At 44.3% G+C, this 25,190-nt stretch overlaps 1 protein-coding gene across 1 annotated transcript in view; it reads left to right on the forward strand.

Moving 5' to 3' along the window:
- zmiz1a (zinc finger, MIZ-type containing 1a) overlaps window positions 1-25,190 on the forward strand; it is a 137,468-nt gene that overhangs the window by 33,420 nt on the left and 78,858 nt on the right. The window contains exons 2-3 of the mRNA XM_019863990.1: window positions 4,459-4,548; window positions 21,569-21,643. The gene's annotated coding sequence lies outside the window, so the exon portion shown is untranslated. The remainder of the gene's footprint in view (window positions 1-4,458; window positions 4,549-21,568; window positions 21,644-25,190) is intronic.

Below are 25,190 nucleotides of genomic sequence, written 5' to 3' on the forward strand. Positions count from 1 at the left end.
TTTAAAAAAAAAATAAATAAAATTGCTATTCGCGTCGGAGTTTTTGTGCCGAAAAGCGAGGGCTCACTGTCATCGAATTGCAGGAGAGCGCAAAGCAACAGGTGGCGGCGCCGGGCGAGGTTGTTTTATGTCACGCCGTTTCTCTCCCGAAATCTTCCGACAATCGTAAAGGGAGTAAAAGCGAGATCTGGAGTAGAGAGGATACGGCGCTGCTCGCCAAACAACTCTTTGTTATCATATCAGATGTTGTCCTCGGGGAGATTTTAGGAAGGCCAAGTGCTCAAAAACTGAATCGCCGCGTCGCCGCCGAGGGAACGCGGCGTTGTCGTAATTACCTGCCGACGTTTTTTTCCCCCCCGCACGCTGACAAGGCCGCCCGGTGTGGGTTGCCCCCACCTCTTTGCATTGCGTGTTTTCCTTTCTCTTTAAAGCTGGGAACGCAGGCGGCAGGCCAACAAGACAAATATTGTTTTGGTGCGATCTGGCTCCAAGATTGGCGTCGGACTTACGTCAGTGTGTGCGTGCGGGCGCTGGCAGGCTCCCGAGGCTGCTCCCAGGAGCCCATGAAAGCCGGAGACCTCATTTTCTCTCCTTCAAACGACGGCTTGCTCTGTTTTTTTTCTGTTTTGTTTTGTTTCTATTACAAAATGACCTGTTTGAATGAAATGCAGTTTCTCACTGATGGCATTTAACTGGAGGGGAGGAAATAAGAGATGACAATGATATCAGAGAGAGGCAGCGCGAAGGAGGAGGGGCCTATTTGTTTTGGTAAACTGCTATTTCACCACTAATTTCCTCCTGATAAGAATCTTGAAGCTCTCAGTCAAGTGTTTTATCCCGGCAAGTGGGAAACGGCTCCTCGGGCTCGCACAGCCAATCGATTTCTGACCCCGGCGTGTTTTAAATCACACTCTGCTTTGTCGAGGTCTTCTATTTGCATAGAGATAATCAATGATGATACATATTAACCAACCACTCTCAGCCCGAGATGGACTTTTGCCTTCCGTCTTCTGCTTTTTGCTGCAGTGTCTGGCTCCTGCACCTAACATCATCGACTGGTGTTGGGGGGCATTGATTTTTTTTTTTGTTTTGTTTTTTTTTTACCTTCACTCCACCCCCCCTTTGATTTAACAATTGGTGAGTAGTTGTGTTAAAACACCAAGGGACGGCCGCACCCGCTTTAAGGAGATGAGTTTGGCTTTAATAGGCCTTTTTTCCTCCGTGAGCGACGCGGTGTATGCATCATGGCTGTGCGACTATGTCTGCACCGGTCTTTTTAAATTTTGGATTCACACCAGCAAGCACAAATAGAATGGAGCCAAATTGTATATTCATCTCACAGTTTTGTATTTTTTTTTTAAAACTCTTTCAGGGACAGCGGTTACTACAGTGGACAGCATTTCATGTTATCAGGTTACAGGGTGCATGAAAGGGTTCATATTAATTTTGAAAGTACAATTAGAATACAAAATTTATCTTGAATACAACATCAGGATGAACAACATCCAAGTGACAGTTGATAAGACTCCACACTTAAATGGGTTTAAAATTAGACGCTGTGAATAATTGAGGCAGGGCATCTATGACAAGTGAGACCTGTATTTGGCGAACTGCAGTGTTTGACTTCAACTCATCTTCCCCAATTATAACTAGAAGGGCACTCAGTAGAGCAGAGAGACCAAAGACGCTTTGGTCCGACATTAATATTCACACATTATCCCCTGAAAAAGCAAAGAACGTAAAAAAGTCTTCATAAAATTGAAAAAGAAAAAAAAAACAGTCCCAGATCAGCACTTTTATCCGGAAGCATGCTTGAGTTTTATGGTGTCTTGCTTTGCCCATGCTCCCCGAAGTGTCTCCCCAATAACAAACACAACATCCTCGGTGAGGTTTTAGTACAACCAGTAATTGTTGTGGTTAGGAGCTTTGGTGCAGGAAACTTTGAAAACCACGCCGCACTGAGCACATATTAGAACGTGACACGCTAACAAACTGCGATTGTTTTTTTTGTCACTCAGCGGGGTGGCTAGTGTTGACTGTTTGATGGCCGTGTGTGGTTCCTCACCAAATGTATTTTTGAGAAGATTTTGGAACTTGTTAATGTCGTTTATTTCCCGTGGGAACTATTGCTTTAGTTTCATCCTATTCACTTCTTTTTTTTTTTCCCGTCGGGCTTTTTATAGCAGATTAATCACAAAAATCAAGCTTCCACTGTATCACCATCAATTCCTATGAGTATTTTCAGCGGCGCTCAAGCGCTAGCAATTTTCTGCGTGCGCCGGTGTGGCGCCGCCTTACAACCCCGCAGGTGTAACTGTTTGCATTACTTTGACGCCGCATCTCGGCTCTTCCGATCGCTAACCATCAACCTGGAAGCTTTAATGCTATAGCTAGCACCTTGAATCGAATCATCTCGGGTGATTGTAATTAATGCTTTTGAGTATTTGGTGTTTGTCCAATTCAACGGAGGGGGTGGGGGGTGTTTTTATAATCCCTGCTCCAATACACACATTTTTAAGGGGGTCCAGCGATGCATGTTATAGGCGGGTAATATCAGCCTAATAGGCTTACGTGTCAGCACTGTATGGAACACAGGCCCTGTAAATCACATTTGTCTGTGACACCTGCTCGCCTCCCTGCGTATTTATGCCGTTGCACCCCCCCCCCCCCTTTTCACTCTTCTTCTTTTTGGATGGGCTCCAAACGCCAAACCTCCTCTCACGAGAGGGATTGATGTTGTACCCACCAACCTTTTTGAAAGGGATTCTTTTACTGCATGGGTCATTGTTTTCCAAAGTAAAAGCAGATGTTTGCAAATATCAAATTTTGATTAAACAGATAATCAGTCTGCCTTCTTGAAGGACAGCAGAAATAGTTGCTGTTGAGAGGCGGAAATCGGAGTATTGGAACAATTTTAGGTGGAACAATGGCTTGAAAGGATGACAGCATTGTTAAAATAATTGTTGACGAATCAATTCATTTTGATAACTCCATTTGAAATGCCAATTCTAGCCTAAAATTATACTTTGAAACCTTACCTTTGCTAGAAGCCGTAACCCAGTCTTAAATAATGTGAGACCCATCAAGGAATAGCCAGAAAAATCTGATATTTGGGAACTGAGATGTTCATTAACCCTTATAACAAAATCCACAAAAATATTTTTGCAATATCATGTTGTTTTAGATATTTGTCGTATTCCATTTATAAGCATTATGTAGATTACATCTAAAAAGGAAAATTTGGGGGAAATCATACTTTAAACCTGCAATGTCAAATTTGATACAGATGATTCAATGTAATATAAAGAATGAGTTACATAATGAAAATACATGTATCAAATATGATACAAATGGCATGAGAGAAAAAAAAAAGAACTCTTGACTACAAACCCTAGTGTGAAACCCCAACCCTGTATTGAAACCCTACTTTCAAACGCCACCTGCAGCTTGAAACCTGAACCCTGTCCCGAAACCCTTCTTGAACCCTTTCAGGCACAGCGGTCACTTCAATTGACAGTTTATTATGTTATCGGATTGCAGGTTATCATTATTGTTACATGAAAGGGTTAATAACTTACCGTAATTTCCGGACTATAAGCCGCGACTTTTGTCACACGCTTTCAACTCTGCGGCTTATTTCATGAAGCGGCTTATATAAAGACTTTTCTAACGGCCGCCTGTGTACCGTCTTTCTTTGTAAATATCTCATGTTACAATATTGGCACCTGCGGCTTATACACAGGTGCGGCTTATGTGTGTACAAAATATTTTTTTCCTTTAAAAATGTAGTGGTGCGTCTTATAATCAGGTGCGGTCTGTAGTCCAGAAATTACGGTAATTGCCTTTTCAGACCTATATTTGAAACCATCATCTTTTGCTGCAGCACCGTGTTCCTTTTTGCACGTCGGCAAACTCAACCAAATCATCCATTGAGAGCGGATGTGCAAAATGAAAACGCTATCATTGTCCAACGGGAAAGTGGCCAAACAGTGGGCGCGCCATATCCGTCTTGTCCTTCTAATGATATGCGCTCATATTCATGCTTGTGTGGTGATTGAATTAAGTCATTTGCATGATGCCTGTTGTAACAGATGCCGTATCAGCCTGTAAAAGGAGCAGCAAGGAGAGGCTAAGCGCCCGTACTGAGGCGCTGAATTTGGTGTGTAATGGACTCGGGATGAGGTTGACCAAGGCTGCCGATAACCTTTAGGAAGGGCATTGTTCCTCTGCGCAGGGAGGGAGGGAGCGACTTGACTGCTATATACAGTACGTACACTATATGTACAGTAAGTACATCCATGTCATTGTGAGGCCGAGAGCAAATGCGGGTCCGTATAGGCAAATCCCTGATGGCTTCCCGACGCATACATTTTTCAACGCCGTGCCGCTTTTTTTTTTTTTTTTTGTCCTGTTGTTTGAAGCGGGCTTCCCATTCAACAGCATTTTCTTCTCCTTCAGATCGGCCGCTTGAGGAGGGCTCGGCGAGGGACCACGCGAGGAATACATGAGGGGTCCGGGCAGGGAGGGTGCAGCGGCAGCACCGACAAGGTCAGAGATCACGCAAGCTTCTTATACAGGCAGGGATTGTGCACACTTTTTTTTTTGCCTCCCCCTCCCTCTTTCTCGCTCTGTCTTTCGTCTTGACTGTTTTGTTTTGTTTTTTTTTTCCTGCCTTCTTCTTCCCCCCTCTAACTCTCTGAGCAGAGTTGGCACGCAAAGGCAAAGTGAGGGAGCAATGTGGCTGCTTTTGATTGGACCCTCCTGGGCTGCCAGCCGGGGAGGGACTGAGCAGCTGCTGTTTATGAGGAGCTGTGCAGGATCCTGTTTGGCTCTGGCCAAAAAAAAAAAAAAAAAAAAAAAAGAGAGAGAGAAAGAGAGGGGGGGAAAAAAGCCAGCCAGTCAATCCCAGCCGAGAAGCCAGTGGCCTGTGTCAGCACAGTGTACACACAAGGAGAAATGCGCCACAGACGCCCATTCCTCGAAAAATGCCACATTTTTGCCATTCTTGAGTGGATAAATCCAAACTGTTGAACGGGGAATAGTATTAACTGATGATATACTTCATTAGGTAACCACATAGCTGGCTGCAGAATTAAACAACGCCCATATTATTGAAACCCTTTTGTGATCGAGGCCTGTAAAAAATTTGAATTGAATTCAATACTCGCTCTCCTGTCTTGGCCGCTTTATTTTGCAAAATTGCATTACTGGAACTTTCCTGATTGGTGCATGATTTATACTTGTGTTTATTTCTATTGTGCTCGGTGGCGGTTCACATGAATAACTTTAGAGAGGGGGAATCAAATGAATCATCTGCACCTACCGTACAATGCGCCTTGTTTGGCTCTGTTAGATTGTTTTGTAGTCTTTCTGTTTCTTTTGCACAAGGTGGTGGTGATGTCGCCTGTATTGACCTGACACATACGTGATGCATTCATGTTAAGTGAAAATAATACAACCGTAAGTCGCACGGTGAGGAAATTTGTCAAGTGATAACGACAGCAGGTCTCGTGGACGGACATTCAGGATTATTTGTGCTCATTTCAATGTCAATTGGCAGCGTAAGGAGTGATCGCATTCATTGAATGATATTTGATGTGTAGAGATTAATTGACAACAAATCCATCTTCAAATTAATCAATCGTTATTTTTAATTTAAAATTGTCCAAATGCTCAGGATTTCAGTTTCCCAACAGTAAATATTATCCGATTTCTGTAATCATGAACGCGGGCTGCTTGTATTTGTGTTGACTCAAAATAATTGAAGTGACCGAAAGGAGTTGGCTCCTGATTGGGAGCCGATTCATCTCCTTTTTTTTTTCTGTTAAAACGGCATGCGTGCACACAGATAAGGTGAAGTAAAAGTTGGACGCATTTTAAAGTTATCACCGGTACATAGTTTGAAGACAGTGCAGACTTTGCAAAAATTTCATATCGCGCAAGCTCATCAAAGCACCTGCATGAGGCATCGGAGGACGGTTCACTCACTAAAGTTAAGGAGAGGAGATAAGCAAGGGCTCCCTCGATTATTTCTATTTCTTGTCTTTATTTCTGTTGCTCAAGGTTGTCGCAATCGTGAATAACCATGAAGGAATGTTAATCACATTGTAGTAATTGTACGACACCTCGACACTGTTTGCGTGCTCGTCTTTGAGCATAAAATGGACTTTATTTGATTGTGGATTATTTCTCGTTGCCGCTGCGTGTACAAATGTCCTTACCGGTCTGCACCGGAGTTATTTTCGAAAGTTTCCTGTCGTATAGTGCCATATTACTTTTGCCCCACCTGCAGTCTCGTTTGCTACTAGGGATTAAGGATGAGGATTGAGGCACGAGGGGTAGGTGGGATTCAGGCAGCAAATAAATAAGTAAAAGAGCCGGTTAATCCTCCTTGGTGTGTGTGTGTGTGTGTGTGTGTGTGTGTGTGTGTGTGTGTGTGTGTGTGTGTGTGTGTGTGTGTGTGTGTGGTGAGCAATACCACCACACGGGAAACATCTGTCTCATACACGAGCACGCACGCACACAGGCGTTGGATGCTTTTGCACATACAGCCAGACGCACACACAGTACCTACACACATGCGCCACTAGCGGGGATCAGCCAAAGCGATTAGCACACGGACGTCAGAGCATAGAAAGCGGCTGGTTTAACACACACACACACACACACACACACACACACACACACACACACACACACACACACACACACAATGCGACTTGAAAACCCGGCGCAATGAAGAGAGCGACTCAGCCCACAGAATGTGACACGCTCATGAAAGTGCGGGGAGACATCTTTTTTTTTTTTTTTTTTTTGTTACTGTCGCTCTATATTCGCAAAATTCTTTGACCCCTTTGCCCGTCATAACATATCGCACCATCAAGCAAGTGTGCAACTGAAGCAGAATCGGTCCAGACAGCTTGCTCGGGATGAGTAATGTGGAGCACAGCAGGATTAATTTGTTTAGAAAGGGCCGATCATGGCCGCAAACATATTACAGACTGTTGCCGTTTGTAGAGTACCTCCTCCCCTGTAGCTTTATTTGGATGTGTTTTTTTTTTTTTTTTTTTTAATGTTAGCACCCAGTGCTGACACGCGAACACTGCGGCCGTTGTGAGGCGGCCGAGGAGAGCCCTCGTGTTTGTGTGTCGCACGATGGTAGAATGCGAAGCCTTTTCGGTAAATAAATCACTTTGGACGTTTCAACACGGGCGGCGATTTAACATGCAGGGTTCTCGAAAACAAGGACGCAACCTTGTCGAGGGGCTGTTGAGTAGCGGACGATTTAGAGAGGTCCAAAGGGTGACTTTCCGCCGCTTTTGTCGATCACTTTGACATCGGTGGGAGGATGTCAACGTGACATTGTGGCAAGGATGACATGATATGAATGACAAAAAGAAGATAATCCATTAAGTCATAATTTGTGTGGAAATGGTTGTTGATAAATTGCATCTTGAAGCAATTGACAAATTTGTGCGGCGTTCTAGGAGAGGTGTATAGTTTCTATTTGTTTGCCGGGAAAAGAAGCCAAGCATGAGTCATGGATGATGAATTGAACCGCGTCCATGCTCAGATCCAACTTCTCTGGGCTGGGTTATTCTTGCTTGATGTGACACTGGCTCCAAACATTCAGCCAAAATTGTACAAAAACATTATCAGTTGAAATAGTCATATGAAATGTTTCTCTCTTGTTGTAGTTCATCCTGAAGGTGTTTGATAGGGTTCAGGGAAGGGCCTTTAACTACCACAAAGATAGAAGTGTACTTCTTCTTCTTCTTCTCCTTTCGGCACGTCCCTATTCAGGGGTCGCCACAGCGAGTCAGTAATTTCCATCCGCCCCTGTAAACCGTCCTACCAACTCGCATGGTCGTCTTGGCAAAAGTTTTACGCCGGATGCCATTCCTGACGCAACCCTCCCCATTTCTCCGGGCTTGGGACCGGCACTGGGGAACAGTGCACCCCCAGGGGAGGGCACTGCCCCCCAGCGGCTGGGTTAAAGATAGAAGTGTACAATTGTCCAAAATGTCTTGGTAAGATGAAAAATGAAGATTTACTTGTCCAAAATGTCACGGTAAGATGAAAAATTAAGATTTAAGGGGTGAGTGTGCGGTCATTTGGCGCAATTGCCAGTTACATTATTATTATTATTTCTAAGTGCGCTAGCTAGGCTAGCTGGTGGCTAGCGCCTCTTGTCGCTGCTCGGAAAGCCCCGCAATAATCCGGTGGGATATTTTCAGGCTAAAAGTGAATCTATTTATCCATTTATGTAATGTATGGAGACATAAAAAAGATGCTAGCCTAAGTAGCATTCATTTTTCAGTTGGGCATGGTGTCACACCTTCACCCAAGCCTCATGTTATACACTTGGTGATTTTTTTTTTTTAAACCATTAAAATTTGGCAGGGTTGTTAACAACACTTCTTTCTGGTGTACCAGATGTAGTTAATATTATTCAGTTTGACTAAAATATTAAAGCGTGTTTTTAGGAGCTAGCTAGGGTATCTAGGACTGTAGTTTCATCACTTTAAGTGTCTTGAGCTTTTCCAATATTTTCTTTGTTTACTGGGGTTCCAATATTTTTTTTTGTTTACTGTGGAAGAAAAGAATATCAAAGCCCTCTGAGAGACAGCTCAGCCTGCATCCTCTTGCATCAGTTTCTCCTCATGCTTTATTTTTCCCAGGTAAGCGAATGGTCGTCCACATATCTGTATCAATGATAGAATTAGGCAAAATTCAAGGAAATCTGCCTCGGGGCTCTAAAGCTAAGATGACTTGGATGCTAGGAGGAGTATTTTTATCCTCGCTGTGATAGTCATTGTGGTTATCGTCGTCTCGCAGCGCGTTTCTCACAAACACAAGCTGGCCGCCTCACAGAGGTAGAAAACGATGCGAGTGGGAGGATGAGAGGGAACATTGTATTCTCTTCTCCAGCTTAAGAGACAGACAGAGTTGAGCAGGTTGTGTGAGGATATTTGCCGTGGAGAACAATGTCTAACTCTTGCCTCGGGGACACCTTTTACCCCCGCTCATGCTGCACGGGAGTTGGAACATTCCTCGGCGTCGGCAGGTATTTTCAATGCGCGCTTTTTGTCGCCTGCAAGTCAGGAGGGTGTTGTTGCGGATTTGTCTCGTTCCGCTCAACACACTTTTGGATGCCAATGTTATTTATTGATGATGCGATCCTTACACAAGGCACCCAAATTAAAGGGGGAGCAAGCAGCCTCAAGAGTAGAACGTTGGAAATAAACATCACTGAACACACAAAGGTATCTTGAAATAACCTTTTATTCCAAACAAAACGAGGGTTATCATTAGGGCTGCTTGATTATGAGAAAAATATCTATTCAGCCTGATTATTTTGGTAATTCGTGAAATCACGATTATTCAATAGATTTTTTTTTTGGGGGGGCGTACAAAACAAGAACATTTGAAACATAAAAAAAATATTAACACTAAATCTCATTCTTTGAAACACTATAATCATGCAAGTTCCAAACAAAATGGATAAAATTAGTTGAAATGGCTCACTCAGAGACGACAATGGTGCTGCCGTTTGCCAGATCGTGACAGTGGTCACCAAGACAACTTATTATTATTATTATTATTTTTTTTTTTTGCAAGCCAAAATTCACGACAGCTTCAGATGACAAAAAAAAATGCAGTTCTCATTATGCCTTCAAGTCTTAGTCTTCAACACTACCAGTACAGATCATCCAAATATTATGATGGTGACAGTTTGATCCTGAAGCGGATTATTTCTATTTCCATGACTGTATTTCCTATGGGAAAAATTATTTGCAAATGCGAAGAAATCTGCAATCAACCGGATGGCGTTCAACCTAAAAGGGGTTCTACTGTAATCAGAATCTCACCCCGGCATCATTGCAAGGCTGCGGCGGGGGCGACTCTGTGATGTCATCCATCACCGGCATTCTGTCTGGCGTCATCAATTACTTGCAGGAAAACAACATTAGAGGCCTGAATGGGACACAGAGTGGCGGCAGGCCTGACGTGGTTGTGTTATACGATTACACAACCTGTTGGCCGTCCGCCTGTCAAGTGTCTGGCGGCCCTGATGAATGGCCGCAATACGCAGCCGTGCATCACAACACGCCACGCCACACACTCATTAATGGTTTCGGGACGTTCCTCCAAACTGCGGCTGGGGATTTCACAGAGCACGAGTGAGAAGTGAGAGGGTGAGAGGGCTTGGGGGGGGGAGGGAAGGGTGTGTGGTTACTTGTAGCAGTCGGGCGAGGAACGGCGGTTGTGAATGCTCCGTTTCCGATGCGCCATTCAAGGCCGTAAACAAAGAGAACGCGCTGCCCTCGTTTGAATAATTCCACAAGCGCAGTCGCTTATAACGCCGACAGACACGAGAGAACGCGGCGAGACTTAGGAATTATTGTTTCTCAAAAAGCGCAGCCCATATGCTCTTCTATTAGATGCATCCTTGTCCATCTGTGGCCTATTTGCATAGATTATCAAGCACGTGCGCAGCCAGCGCCGGCGTCACAATGGCTTGACGGAAGGCGAGCTTGATTGCTCTTTCTCGCAATGAATTAGGAGAGCTCGCTATTCAGGACTCTCCGCGCTGCTCCACAAACAGATGTGAGACTCGACGAGACGCCCGCCACTCCCGAGAGGTGCAAATTGTTTTCGATGAGCTTATTTTCTGACGCGTGTGTGGCGAGTGACGTTGGCTACCGGTGCCTGTCATCTGAGTGGAGGCCCATGTGATTGCATTTCGCAAATCACAAACCAATTTTCAATACCAATACCAGGTATTGGTATCAATCTTTATTTATTGATTTTTTTTTTAGGTATTGGCTACTCATGGAAGCTGCTGATACCAGCCACTGATACTAAAGGTAAAGAAAATCTGACAGTGAGTAAATTATGCTTGCCAGTTGTTGGCGTGACAATGCTACAGTCTCACATGTCGATGAATCATTTAGATCAGAAAGAAAACATACATAATAAAAACAGAAGCGTTTTCCAACTCAGTGAATCAGTAAGCTGCAGTAATAGTTTTTTTCGCCGCGCATAAAGAATCCATGTCTGTACTTAATTGTTATTTTACCTATCAACTTTTTTCTTCCAATATCCGTTGCTTAAAAAATGTAGCTACTGAAACATTGATGCTAGTTTTGCCTTGCGTGTTAGCATGAGGCTAGCAGACTTTCTAGTTACGTGTTTTGGTTAAATAGATGAGTAAATCTCTTTGTTTTGTGTTTTAACTTCAACTGGGAATGGTAGTAAACAGCCCATATTGCTAACATGTGGCCTCTTTTTTTTGAAGAAATGTTCACTATCTGTTGCTCATTTTGAAGTTCACGGTCTCCATTTCGTCAAATTTTTGCGTGCAAACTCAAGACAGATAATCGACTGGGCGGCAGCTCGTATCTCAAAAAAAAGATGCAGCTCAAGTCACTTGTGAGTGGATGTACTTTGCCGCTGTCGTACAGGTAGATATAAATGTAACATATTTTTCCAGGAGTCAACAGAAAGAAATGTAAAAAGATTCATTCCAGGTTATTCACAATTCACAGTTGAGTTGTCGAGTGTGGTAGATTATTGAGTCGCGAATAGTGTGTCTAAACCTGTTGCGTATGCGCACGCACGTGTGTGTGTGTGTGTGTGTGTGTGTGTGTGTGTGTGTGTGTGTGTGTGTGTGTGTGTGTGTGTGTGTGTGTGTGTGTTTGGATTTTCACACAGTTCTTGTTTCTCATTTTGAAAAGTGACACCTGCAAATGTGTCTTGTAAAGTGCTGCCCGCTGTTCCTTTTCCCACTCGTAGGGCACCGTCGAAACAAAGCAATTAAAGCGGATAAAGCCGTGTGGGCGTGTGTGAATTATATCCATATAATTTATACATATATTTTAAAAAATAATAACAATAAAGCTTGCCGTCTCTTGAATGGAAATGCGCTGCGTTCCGGTGGCGAATCGCGCCAGTCACAGCGTTAGCAGTTTAGCCGTCTTCAAGTCTCTTTAAATATAGAGGTCAGAGTTCACTGACAACCTGTTGACGCAGAGCAGATTTATGCGGCGCACACTCGCTCTCCACTGCAAACACAAGCTCCCATACGCACACTCGCACACACCCACACACATACACGCAGTACTCTGCGGCCCGGCGCCTCACAGCAGCGGTTTCCTTTCCGCCGCTGATCTTCCAAGCTTCAGATACCGGAGCCCCAGTTATTCTCCCTGACCCTCCTAATTGAGAACGGCTGTGGCTGCCGCGATGGAGAAAGCGCTAAACAGACAGCGAGCGGGAAAGCGCGAGCGAGCAAAAGAGCAGATTTTCGCGTGAGAAGAAAGAAAGTGGCAACAAAAGTGCGGCCAAATGAAAGCGGTAAGGAGCTAAGCCTGCGTAAGGCCAACGCCGGTCAAGTGGGCGGGGTGGGGGCTTTTGAGGCGGGGGGGCTCCATGCTCAACAGTTGGCCTCCATCCCAATTCGTCGTGATTCATACTTCGGCATATACACTACTCGCTGGCCGGCAGCAAACACAGACAAGCACAATAGCTTCAATGAAGATTTGGCTCCATTTTGTATAATCCACCGCACCATGCGTGACTCTGCCCTGCTCTCTATTTTATTCCACTTGCAAAAGTTACTACTTCTAGTACCTGGTCAGGCAAGGTTCTAAGGGCTAGCTAAGCTAAGTTAGCTTCACCTGTTGCTGTGCCTTACCTCTTTATGCTGCCGCTTTGTAGTCCACAGTTTCCACCTTGCTGCCATGGGCCATTTTCTTGCTGTCTTCTCTCGAATAAAATTGGTGTCCTTAACGTTTACTTACCAAGGTTATTATAGTTCACTGAAACTCGCAAAATAACTACAACTAAAACTAACTAAAATTGGGGAAAAAAATTGTTTATGAAATAAATATGAAAGTGTTTTTTTTTTTGTTTGTAAAACCAACAAACCAACTATAATTCTAAAAGTGAGAATGTCCTTCGTTTTTGTCGTTGGCGATGAATATCATACATGAGCTTTCGGGGTTCATTCGAAATGTATTTATTTCAATGTATATATTTACAGTAGAAGGAAGGTAAAAAAAAATCATTGGAAAATTGCAGTTTATCTTATTTGATTTGATTAACACAATACCGAGTGACCCTTTTTTGTCTAGCACTCGACAAATACTCCATATATTAACCCTTTCACGCACCCTGTAACCTGATAGCATGGTATGCTATCCACTGTAGTAACCGCTGTCCCCGAAAGGGTTAAACAAATCCTTAAACAAACTTTCTCTAAAAACTAAAACTAAAAAAAAAAGTTCAAAAATAAATAAATAAAATGAACGAACTCTTCATGAAAAATTTGTATAACCCTGCTCCTTATGACAAATACAACTAGAAATGCTAACAAGAAACACACATGCGATTAGCTAAACTTCTCCACAGAGGATTTTTTTTTTTCTCCTTGCTCTCCTCAGTCTCCTCTTAAATTAAACGTGTCTCTTTACCACGTGATGCTTGGTGTTTCCATAACATATATAATTAGAAAAGGCCCTAACATTCTAAAATAGAGGCGAGTGTAGCCGTATGATAAAAGTCTTGTTATTGGACAAAAGTGTTGTGAGATGTGGCCTTCATATACAGTAACTAACTTTAACTTTCAACAAGCTTTTACATTGTTTGATGGGAATGGAGGTCAGTTTCTTCCACGTTGAAACTCTTCCAGTCACAGAACACTAACGGACCTTTCCCAAGTTGTCTGGAAAATATACAGACCCGATGAAGAATTTACTCACGGGGCGAAAGCGACAGCCCCAAAAGCACCTTTTGTCCACACTGCGTACTGCTTAAAAGGAAAGACTAAAAGGGAAGGTTGGAAAGAGGAGTGGCAAGTTCAGTGACAGCTGCGTGCACGTGGTGGATGTGGACGAGCGACTGTCAGAGCAGATATTTCTGTTTAGTGCCGCCTGCCAGAGACGCTCCTCATGTCATCGCTGGGTGCCTGCTGTCACTGGCTAAAACGAAGATCGGCAGTGTGTGTTTGCGCGTGTGCCCTTGTGTTTGCGTATGGCTGTGTGTGTGTGCGCGCGCGCGTGCCCAAGTGACACTGACAGTGACAGGGAGAGAAACTCGAGCAGCTGTCTTGAACGCAGCTCTGCACTGTTGCTTTCATCATCCCAATCCGCTCTAGTCAGATGCTGTTTGGTCACCTTTAAGATGATGTTTGATATCAAATAGGATATAAACTGTCATGGTGTCTTGGTCAAACGCTTGTTGTTGTTCTAGCTTGGAGTGTCCGTCGCACCGAGTGACTCAATTTCTACTCGCCACGTTTCCTCAGCTTTGTGGTCGTCCGTCCCTCAAATATTCCAATAAGGGAAAAGACAGGCAGGAGCTAGCTTAGCTCATAGATGCTAATGTTCAATCGCATACATTAAATAGTTAGCTTCCGAGCCGAGTGAAGCTCCGCTGCTAACCAATTCAGCAGCGTCAAAGCAGACGAACGCTAGCGTGGAGACTTAACATGCGCTGTAAAGGAATTCCCTTTGTGACATTACATTTAAACACATATGGAGATTTCATCTTTATCAATAACAAGCATTCTAACATGATTTGGTCACTCCACCATGTTGTGTATAGATAGCCATGTTTCTTTTGGGGGATCGATGGAACTTTCCCAATGTTCAATTTTTATGTTCAGTTTGATTTTATTTTGTTCAACCTTTATTTAAGGATGTTCTCGAACAAATAAACCTTCTCTGGACTCAGCCACCCATCAGCTGTTTAGTAAAGGCACGATGGTTCTTGTGACATAGATTATAAAGCAAGCAGAATTTGGTATTTACACTCAACGACTCAGTGGTAGGTGGATGAGTCTTGTCGGATGCGTGTAGAAGGAGGTACAAATGACATGAAATATGAAGGTAAAAGAAAGCTTCGTGTTTTACATTTCCCGGGTCAACTCACAAAGTCGGCGTGGGCGGCTCAGGGAGGCTGTGTGCAACTTGGCAGCGGTTGATCAGAAAGCTCGCACGCCGGCTTGGAGCTTTCATTTATTTTATCGTTGTACAATGTTTGAATTAGCTGGGCAGCACACTTATTGTGTACAAAATTAAAGGAGTAAAAGATTAGCCCATCTGGACTCGGAACAATCTGTCCAAATGTTACCATGTCTCTTTTGCACTCCCGTAATCCGTTTTTGCCTGAAGTGTCTTCCTGCCATCGACTGTTGGATTGCAATCGTCTGTTTCTGGAGAGCCGTCGCCTAGATCACAAACATGTGCTTGTGGCCAAGATGGTCACAGTGTGAGGTAATGGAATGTTTAAAAAGAGTAAGAGCATGCGTGAGGAGCGGATGCCGCGATCCAAAGAGCTAACGACATTGGCTTTTGAAGAAATCTCCTTCAGTGGGAATCAAAATCAGTCACAGGACCGCTTTGCGGTTGTTTTAAGAGTCGGCATTTCTCGTCTTATCAACGGCACTGACAACGGAATGGAGTGGGATGACGTCGACCCGGCAGTTTTGCGTCAGTGCAACTAATATCAGTGCTTTCATGCGGGAAAGGCCGTTAAAGGGTGTGATGTTTAAAACCCGAGGCTCACTCTTCGGTGTGGCTGCACTGCAACCCGTTTAGGCAGCAAACTAGCCAGTGCCAAAGATTCCAAAGATGTGGGTGCGTATTAAAATTTCACCGACATGTTTTGGGACCCGTCCATTTTCAACACCGCTTATCCTGAACAGGGTCGCAGGGAGTTGTTGGAGCCTATCCCAGCAGGCTCCACCCTGAACTGGTCGCCGGTCAGTCACATGGCTCACATAGAGACAAACGACCATTGACACCCATATGCACACCGTCGCTGAGGGGGAACGGATCCCGCACACAAGTCCGCCGTGTGTACCATTACATCATCCGCGACGAATTTGTGAAAATGTGGTTCTGAATTCTACAGCAACCCATTTAGGTTGCAAACTGGCAAATGCCAAAGATCCCCAAGTCGTACATACATTGTGTGCCTGGCGGATTTTCCAGTTATGGCAGCAACCCATTCAGGCAGCTAACTAACCAATGCCAAGGAAGCCTTAGTTGTCAATATGGAGGTGGTGGCTGATACCATTTCTACAGCAGCCCGTCTAACCAGTGTCGAAGATCCCCGAGTCGTTGTTGTGCATTTGTTGGATACTCTTTTGTGTTTCAGAAACCCGTTAGAGCAGTAAACGAAGCGATGCAAAACATACCCGGCCTGGACATACATTATGTGGTTGATGGATATTTCAATTTCTCATGCAACCCATTTAGTCAGCAGGCTAGACAGTTTACAGCACATCATTCTTCGTAGATAATTAAAAACAAATAGATTATGCCCATTCATGACAGGGAGAAGGAAGGTGTCTCGTAAAATACTTTTTGCATGATTGGATAATTTGATCTACTTCCGTTTCCAATTCACTTTATACCTTCCATGACATTTACTTCAAGGGAATCTCCCAAACACACACACACATACACACACATTCACACATCCACGGCAACCCGGAGTGTATTTCCCCCAAAAAAAAACCAAAAAGTGTGTAGCAGTAGTGGTGTGCACAGAAACACCGTCTGTAATTTAGTGGCAACCATGGCAACATTAGTCCAACTTTAGATTGTGAGCTGCCAGCGTTGGTTTCCCCTGACAGCCTTGTAACCACACACCCGTGTTTATGTTCTTTGGGTTAACACGGTTATCTCTGTACGTAACCTGAGCACTCCACCTACGCGGCCACTTGGCATACGGATCTGTGTGTGTGTGTGTGTGTGTGTGTGTGTGTGTGGGTGTGTGTGTGTGTGTGTGTGTGTGTGTGTGTGAACTTGCAGCTGCAGGAGTTGCATCTCTCTCTCTCTCTCTCTCTCTCTCTCTCTCTCTCTCTCTCTCTCTCTCTCTCTCTCTCTCTCTCCCCCCCCCAGAATGAGGTGCAGGGACTTGCCAGTATTTTCATTTCCTCTGGAGGCATTTCCGCACACTAACAAAGCCCGGCCCGTGCGATGAAACGCAAAGGAAGCAGCCTTTATGAAGGGCGCAAGCCATTTGTGTTCGTGCGTGCGTGCGTGTGCAATGTTTGCACCGCTGACCCCGGCCAACAGTTTGTTTCATGCAAATTTACTTTAGTGCTCAAGTCAAGTTCGCTCCGGGCTTATGTTTGCTCTGTAACAGGAGGACAAGTCTCCTCTGTATGGCGTTCACAAGACAAAGTTGCCTTCTGTTTGCTTCCAATTAACGGCCACAATACCTAGCTTATCGCTTCACGTTTTCTTGGGCCTTTTTTTTTTTTTTTTTTTAACACGCCTTGTTAACCACTGACCCTTCATAGTTGCACTTCCTCCTGCGATGCTTGCCAGAAGGAAATGTGCTCAGCAAACCCAGGTTGCAATTCTCCAGAGGGTCTGACTCTGGTAAAGAGATTGAATTGAACCAATAACAGTAGAAAACTATTAAATGTTTTTACAACACCGTTGAACTCAAGTCGTAAACGTTGAACCCTTTATCCTCACGTCTGCGATAAATAAATGGCGCTTCCCAATCGAGTCCATGCTATGTTTATTTAAGGGCACGTTTTTATGGGGTGGCGTGCTTGAATATTAACTTTTCTCCTCGCCATGCGCCAACCTTTTGTTTCGGGCGGTTTTGCAAAGCACAATTATGCCCGAGACCGCCGCGCAGGAGGGAGCGAAAATGTTTTTCAAGCGGGACAACGGCGCACGCAATCTGGCAAACGCAAAGCCAGCGAGCGAGGCTCGTCCACAGCCGGGGCCCCAGTGACACACGCTCCTGCCCATAAACAGGGATTTGGCCTTCTGGAGAAAATAACCTTGATAATTACTGAGTGCGAAGAGACCTGCCCACTTCAGGAGGGAGGGAGAGCGACAGACATAACCATCGACGCATTCCTCCGTGCTGAGTCATGCTGGTGCCGAGTTTCCCCTCCGTGTGCGCGGGTGCAAAGGGCTGCCGGCGCCACGCTTGTCGGCGAGGACATTTCGGAAGTTAACGAGAGCGCGAACCTCCGCCAAGGCTTTGTCACCTGCAGTGACATTATGTGACTGTCCAGAGTTTTTCAGCTCTTAATGCAATCTTACCAGTTGACCGATGACCTGCTGCCTCACTGTCCTGTCCCCTACTTCGTCCCCCTGTGACACACACCGTGAGGACACGCATACCAGTCCTGACTTCATCCCGAACGCCATCCTCATCCCCTCTTCTTCTTGTTTGGTATTCCTCCTCACCCCAATGCATTCCTAACATCTTCCAACTATGATTAGCAATCGTGTTTTTTTTTTTCTTTCTTTGCATCCTCTGTAACGTCTGGTGCCTCCCATGTCCTTGGAAAGATGCCTAATAAGCTCCGACACACACCGCTGTCTCTACGCTCCGTAGGCCTATTCTCCAGCGTCAGCCAGCACACACTCGAGTAAACAAAGCCCCCCCCCCACACACACACACACACACACACACACACACACACACACACATACACATACACACACGCATTCACGTACACACACATATGCAACGCCATCCTAGCGTGCTAATAGACCCGCGCACCAGCCCGCCGAGGACGCTGTCGACGCTAGCTCGCTAACGCTGACCTTCCGCGTGCCAATCACAACAAATCCGTTGCCGCCGTTCGAGTACAGCGAGGAAAGAAAACGCGGGGCAAATTGAAAGCAGAAATCCCCCCGTGGTGTGAGACAAGATGAGCCTTGGAATAAATTATTTAGACGGCAGCCTCTCGTTTTCCTGCACGATTCTCGCCTTCTGCTACGTCTAATGGCATCTGTGATGACGCCCAGTGGAGATTAATCCACATGTAACACGTGTGTGTGTGTGTGTGTGTGTGTGTGTGTGTGTGTGTGTGTGTGTGTGTGTGTGTGTGTGTGTGTGTGTGCGCTGCCCCCCCTCACCTCACTTCTCATCCATCCTGTTGTGTCGCGTGATGCTGAAACAAAGGCGCGACAAGGGAATTTGTTTCTTCTTCTCCTTCCTGGGTGTAAATAAGCAACTAAGCGAATCAATGCTTCCATTTGTTGCCTCTCTGATGGTGTCTGCAGGTGCCAAAGGCATCCATTTTTCCTTGCCGTCAACGGGCGCAAAACGCACCACAAAACCGCAAGTACTTTCATTCTCTCACTGTCAAAAAAAAACAAAAAAAAAACGGCTCACGCAGTTCTCCAAATAAGATGCGATGCGTCTCGCTCTTTGTTTGTCATCCGCATGTAATGTTTACTCTTGAACAGGCGTAAAACAAGGGGAGAATAAACTTTCTATATTTAAACAGCAAAAGGTTCAACCTAACCATTTAAAAAAAGCTGCTAGCATAATGTTAATATGTAACGCAAAAGTACATAGAGGGGCGAATGGAATTTACCGTCGACATTGCAGTGATTATAAACCTTCAAACAGCTGTTATCTTAACACACGCAGAGCAGAAATGCAAACGCTTATAACATTTGACATTCCTCACAGTCATATGTTCTCTTTGCTCTGTGGGAACAACGCTATGATTGGAGTCAGCACAAGTAAATTGGGGACCTTCTCTGTTTCTTCTTCTTGCTCTTAACTATGCTGCATCCCTCCAAGTAGACCTCAGCGTGTTGTGACAACTATGATTAAGGTGCACAGTTTTAAATTCGGACTTGCCAAAGTATTATTAAAATTAGGCTTTACACGATCAGGAGTTCAGAGCCCATCACCAATAAGCGAATTAAAAAAAGAAAAAAAAACAATAACTGATCAATGATCTGATCAAAAAAACAGACCGATCTATTTCAACAACTTTTTAAAAAATTCATGAGTACAAGCGCTATTTAAATTGGATAGATAGTTTAAACACAACAGCAGCAGAGACAAATGAGCAGGTGCGACTGTTAAGGAAATGCCAGCAGCGGCTTGTGCGTTGTTGTGTGTGTGTGTGTGTGTGTGTGTGTGTGTGTGTGTGTGTGTGTGTGTGTGTGTGTGTGTGTGTAAGCATCAAGTGTTGTTTGCATTGTAATTATTGCAAAGTGTGCTCACTTGATGAAAGGCATTGGCGGTTGCTTTCATTGTTAAACCATTGGTTCATAATTAATTTTACAAGATTTCCAACCTTCTGTGCTTGGAACAAATGGCTTTTCAGCTGTAGTGCTTTCATTTTTATGTTACGGTTTCAAGGTTAGAAAGGTCTATATTAATACAACTTAGCAACGGTTACTTAACAAATGTATTAGACCAGAACACAATGTAAGATTTACGTCACCGTTAATCTATCTAGCTAGCTGTTTACCTTTTATAATTTGTTCTTGAGCTTGTCTTTTGAAAAGGTTTGTTCATATCACAACATTGACAACATTTTGAGAATCCCCAATGGCTTACAATTAGCTAACACAGGGAGAAAATGCAAAATGGCTGAGATTTGGACCCAGAACATCAGAACTGTGACATTGACATGCTAACCGCTAAGTCACTGTGCTGCCCTTATTTGTTGCAGCCATCTAAAATCGCCTGAAGTCTTCATTTGACAACGATATTATCTCTAAAGTCAATGTTGATCATGCCTTAGTAAATGGAAAACCATCTAGAGCGGGTATAAAAAGTCTCCACACCCCTGTTTGACTGTTTTTTTGTGATTTAAAAAAAAACAAAAAAATAAACAAGCTAAGGGTATATTCACACCTCCACCGTTTGGTCCACTTGAAACGGCTCAGGGTTCATTTCAGAGAGAATCAGCAGTGTCTTTGTGCAACCGTGCGCGTTCCTAAAAGGAACAAATGATCATTTACCAACAGTAATTGTCACTACTCACTGTATGATTGTCCTTAATTAGCATCTTTATCTTGCAGTAACAATAATGGGCCGAGCGCAAACAGGAACGTCGTCTTAGTGACGGTTCAGTGGCTAACAGTCAGCGCGTAAACACAGAGAACACACCGAAATGCCAACACAATTGCACAAAAAAGGGTGCCAAATGAGCGCACGGCTGTCTCTGTGTTTAAGTGCCCCCGTCTATATTCCATACACCAGTGTGAAATTACAGTATCAGATCATAGTTAGTTAATTAAAAGGCATATGACTAATTAAATTGGACTCAAGCATTATTTGAGGGGGTGAATAAAGCACGGAGGCGTATTTAGCTGTTAACGGTAATTAAATGCGGGGCAAACGCTAGCCTGTGAAGATACAATATTTAAGTCGTCCTCGCGGACCGTACAGACTGACAAGATATTAACAATAAAGACGGAAGACGTTTTTCTACTCATCGAGCAGGAAAGATGAAAGCCTGCAGACTTAACTGACAGCTGCTTTGGCAACTCGACGATACCGGAGAGAAAAAGGAGAAAAAAAAAAAAGCAACTCGACGTTTGTCGTTTCAAGTGTTTTAAGTGTGATATTTGTCAGGGATTAGATGTGCACGTTGTCAGCCCTTGTTACGCGCCTCCAATCTGTCAGAAGCGCGACAGGGGCGCTTTATTACATCTCGATAAACGACGCCACCTCCAGTCTTGTTTGCCTATCACTGAAAAGCACATTGTGTTTTGTCACACGCCTTGATGCGCGTCGCTCTTTTCGCTTTGTCTCGTTTCAGAAGCGGGCCTGTGATCGATGAGGATTAAGGCGCGGATTTTGTCAACGTGAAACGCGGGATCACCCTCCTCCACCGGTAAGCATCTTGATTTCACACTGAGGTTTCCAGTCCAAGCTTTAGCTTGTCTGGGGCGCCAGGAAATGGAGTGCTGGAGTTTTGCCAGCCAGAAAAAAGACGTGTCCACTTTGAATGATGCTTCACACTGGCGTACTTTGTCCTTGGAGTGAAGAAGTCAGACAGTAATAGTGCCTGCTTGCTTGTAAAGAGTGCGAACAGGATGATTGAATGGAATGAACTTGATTCCAAAATAACCTGCTAGATATGATCAAAAATAAACACTTGTTCATGTTACCTTAGCCTGTTGCTTTGCCTTCGTCAGCGGCAGGATTATTCTCCACAGTCTCCACTTTGCTGCAGGGGCCCTCAATCATCTTACACATTAATACAGTTGCCTTTACATGTGGGCCACATACAAGACATACAAATGTACTGCTAAAAATGAGAGCAGTTAAGATATGCTAAATTTCGCTTCGCCTGTTACTGTGCCACAGTCTCCACTTAGCTGCAGCAGCCCAATATGGCAATTGGACATGGTATTGGTCTGAAAAAAAAGTGGTATTGAGCATCCTTAAAAAAATAGATAAATAGCAGTCAACATATATGCTAAAGTTAGCTGTTCCTGTGTCTTAGCTCTGAAAATTGCGGTTTTATACTCCACAGTCTCCACTTAGCTGCAGCAGCCCAATATGGCAATTGGACATGGTATTGGTCTGAAAAAAAAAGTGGTATTGAGCATCCTTAAAAAAATAGATAAATAGCAGTCAACATATATGCTAAAGTTAGCTGTTCCTGTGTCTTAGCTCTGAAAATTGCGGTTTTATACTCCACAATCTCCACTTGGCTGCAGCGGCCCTCTGTGTCGTCTTCCATAAAATGTGTCATCATGCTGAGCAGAACATTCGCAAAACAAACCACACGCGAATGCGAGCTTATCTTCTGTCTGTAACTTCATTCCGGAACATGCAGCATTATACTCCATAGTCTCTACCTTGCTGCCGCTGCAGTCCCGATTTTCCTCTGATGTAAAATGTGTCTGCTTACTTCATGGAATGTAGCGTGTAATATTTATTGCTCGAAATGACAAAAATGAGCACACATGCTAATGTGACTTGATCGTCACTTCATGAGTAGTATTATTTGTACTTCACAGTCTGTTGTGTGCCTTCTTGCTGCCCTCGGTGTCCTCTCGAATCAAAACCCTCTCTCTGCTGACAAGTAAATATAGTTGACATTCCCTTGTTGCTGGCTAGAGTTCCTCCTGATGCCTTCAATGCAGCGTGGTTTTTGCAGTTTCCCGCAGAAGTGGAAAACCGTCTGCTCCAAACCGGTATTGTGCAGTGGAAAAGGACATAAAAGTACACACCCAAGACCAAAATTGAGACTTTTTGCCCTCGCTACCTTATTTTGGGCCACTTGCAAAATTGTTGACAGAGTAATTTGTGTTTGTGCACAACAGCATCAAAAACGCTGCAAGGTGAATAATTTTTGGTGGCATCTGCACATTGTGCAATATGCTAATGAGGTAAACTGCAAAAGCCAGATTGCCAAGAGTGAGGTGCGGGGCGAGGAAGGGGCGAGGGAGAGGCAGAGTGGAAAAAGGGAGGAAAACAGACGGAGGCCTCCGTAAATTATGGATACAACCTGCGATTTCCAAGAGGAAAAAGAAAGGCGCGGTGAAACCTCAAGTCATGCATATCAGATTATGCATCTACTACATTTTCTTATCATGGTCCATGAGCAATCATGGATTGCAATCTAGCTAGTTTGTGTGTGTGTGTGTGTGTGTGTGTGTGTGTGTGTGTGTGTGTGTGTGTGTGTGTGTGTGTGTGTGAGATGGTCGGAAAAAGTGGAAGCACTTACACATTCATCCATGTCAAGTCGCGTGTGGCTGTGCGCTCGAGCGTGCCTCCAAGTCAATATGACGTGTGTCCAAAGCCTTGTTGACATTTTTCCGCATTGTTCTGTTGCATTGGGTTTCATTTGCGTGCGCGAGTCCTCCTCGTCGCGTGACACTCTGTGACCCGTTAGAGTCGCGAGTCGCCGCGACGTTCGCATCGCGCAGATTATGTTGAAGATACACAGGATGCTGATACTTGCTTCCTTTTAATTAGAGCCATTTTGCTCATTATGTATTTTGCCTGCTTGCGCATTTCAACTAAGCTAAGGTGCCCCCAAGGCAACTTTGAATAATGGATTCATTCTCGAAGAGAGGTTTCTGTTCACTTATATATCTAAAGCCCCGTGAATACCAAAAAGTAAAATCAAATCAAATCAGGGCAGCTCGTTGGCCCATTGGTTCACCTTACAGTGCCAATGTCCTTGGTTTGAATCCGCGCCTTCCTGTGTGGCGTTTGCAAATTCTCCCCGTGCCTGCGTGGGTTTTCTCCAGGGTACTCCGGTTTTCTCCCACATTCCAAAAACATTCATGGGAGGTTGAAGGAACACTCCAATCCAGACCAAACTAACACATTTACGCTTGCTGGAAATGTGACCTCATTAGCTGATTCAAATGGCGCTCCGTTGAGGCACCTCTCAGTTGCTATACAGTGACCTAAAATAGGCTTCCTGAAGAGTGCCGCTCCGTTCTTATGACGGTTATCCACTGAGTGGTCGAGAGAGAATTGTCAACATGGAATTGGAGCAAACAAAATGATCCGCTGTAGGGACGGCTTACGGATCGCAATAACATTTTTGATATTCACTTTCCACTTGCTCCGACTTGTATTTAGCCTCTCCAGGAAGAAGAAGACATCACATGCATATGTTCGGGTTCTACCTACATTTTCCTGTCCCGAGTCCAAATCATGCCTTGCTAAGGTAGCTCGTATTGCTTGGTGGAAATTAGAATTTAGTATGACCCCCCCTGGTTCCAGACCCGCCTTCCTTTAAAAGTATCATGGAACCTTCTGGACATGATGTTCATATTTTCTAAAGGGGAGATTATCTCATTTCCATTCCGCTGCGATGCCCGCAATTCAATTTGGCCTGCCGTGTTAGAAGAGGGTGATGTTTTCTAAGAATTGGACCGGAGCCACACGTTGCACTTTAAAGTGAGATGGGTTCATAAACGATGAAGCGCTCCCTGATCTCGCCCCGCATGTAAATGTGTGTTAATGTGCAAAGTAGGTCATTTATTTGGAGCATAGTGTGCCGCTCTGACACAGTGGGGAATCATTTCACAGGCAGACATATAGTATCTTCTTGATTGGGGGATTTAGTCTGCTGATATGTTGTTAATATGTGGAGAATAACACGCCAGAGGGGAGGACTTTGGGGGGGGGGGGGTGTGATTTGGTGAAAATCGCCACAATGCGTCCAGAGGCAGCATCAGTAACCATAACCTCAGATAGCGGCCCGAAAAAAAATCAAGACAAAATCAGATTACCAAACAAACAACTAAGAGGATTAATTCGGATCTCTCTCTCTCTCTTTTTTTTTTTTTTTGGCCATCAGATGGAAATTAAATCTGCAGTCCATAAAATCCCCTTCCAATGATTTTCTATTTGACTTCACAGTCCTCATTTTTTGCTCACATATTTGGACGCCAGCTTTTTTCTTCTGT

Source organism: Hippocampus comes, unplaced genomic scaffold, assembly GCF_001891065.2.
Source record: "Hippocampus comes isolate QL1 unplaced genomic scaffold, H_comes_QL1_v1.1 scaffold57, whole genome shotgun sequence".
NCBI classification, from domain to species: Eukaryota; Metazoa; Chordata; class Actinopteri; order Syngnathiformes; family Syngnathidae; genus Hippocampus; species Hippocampus comes.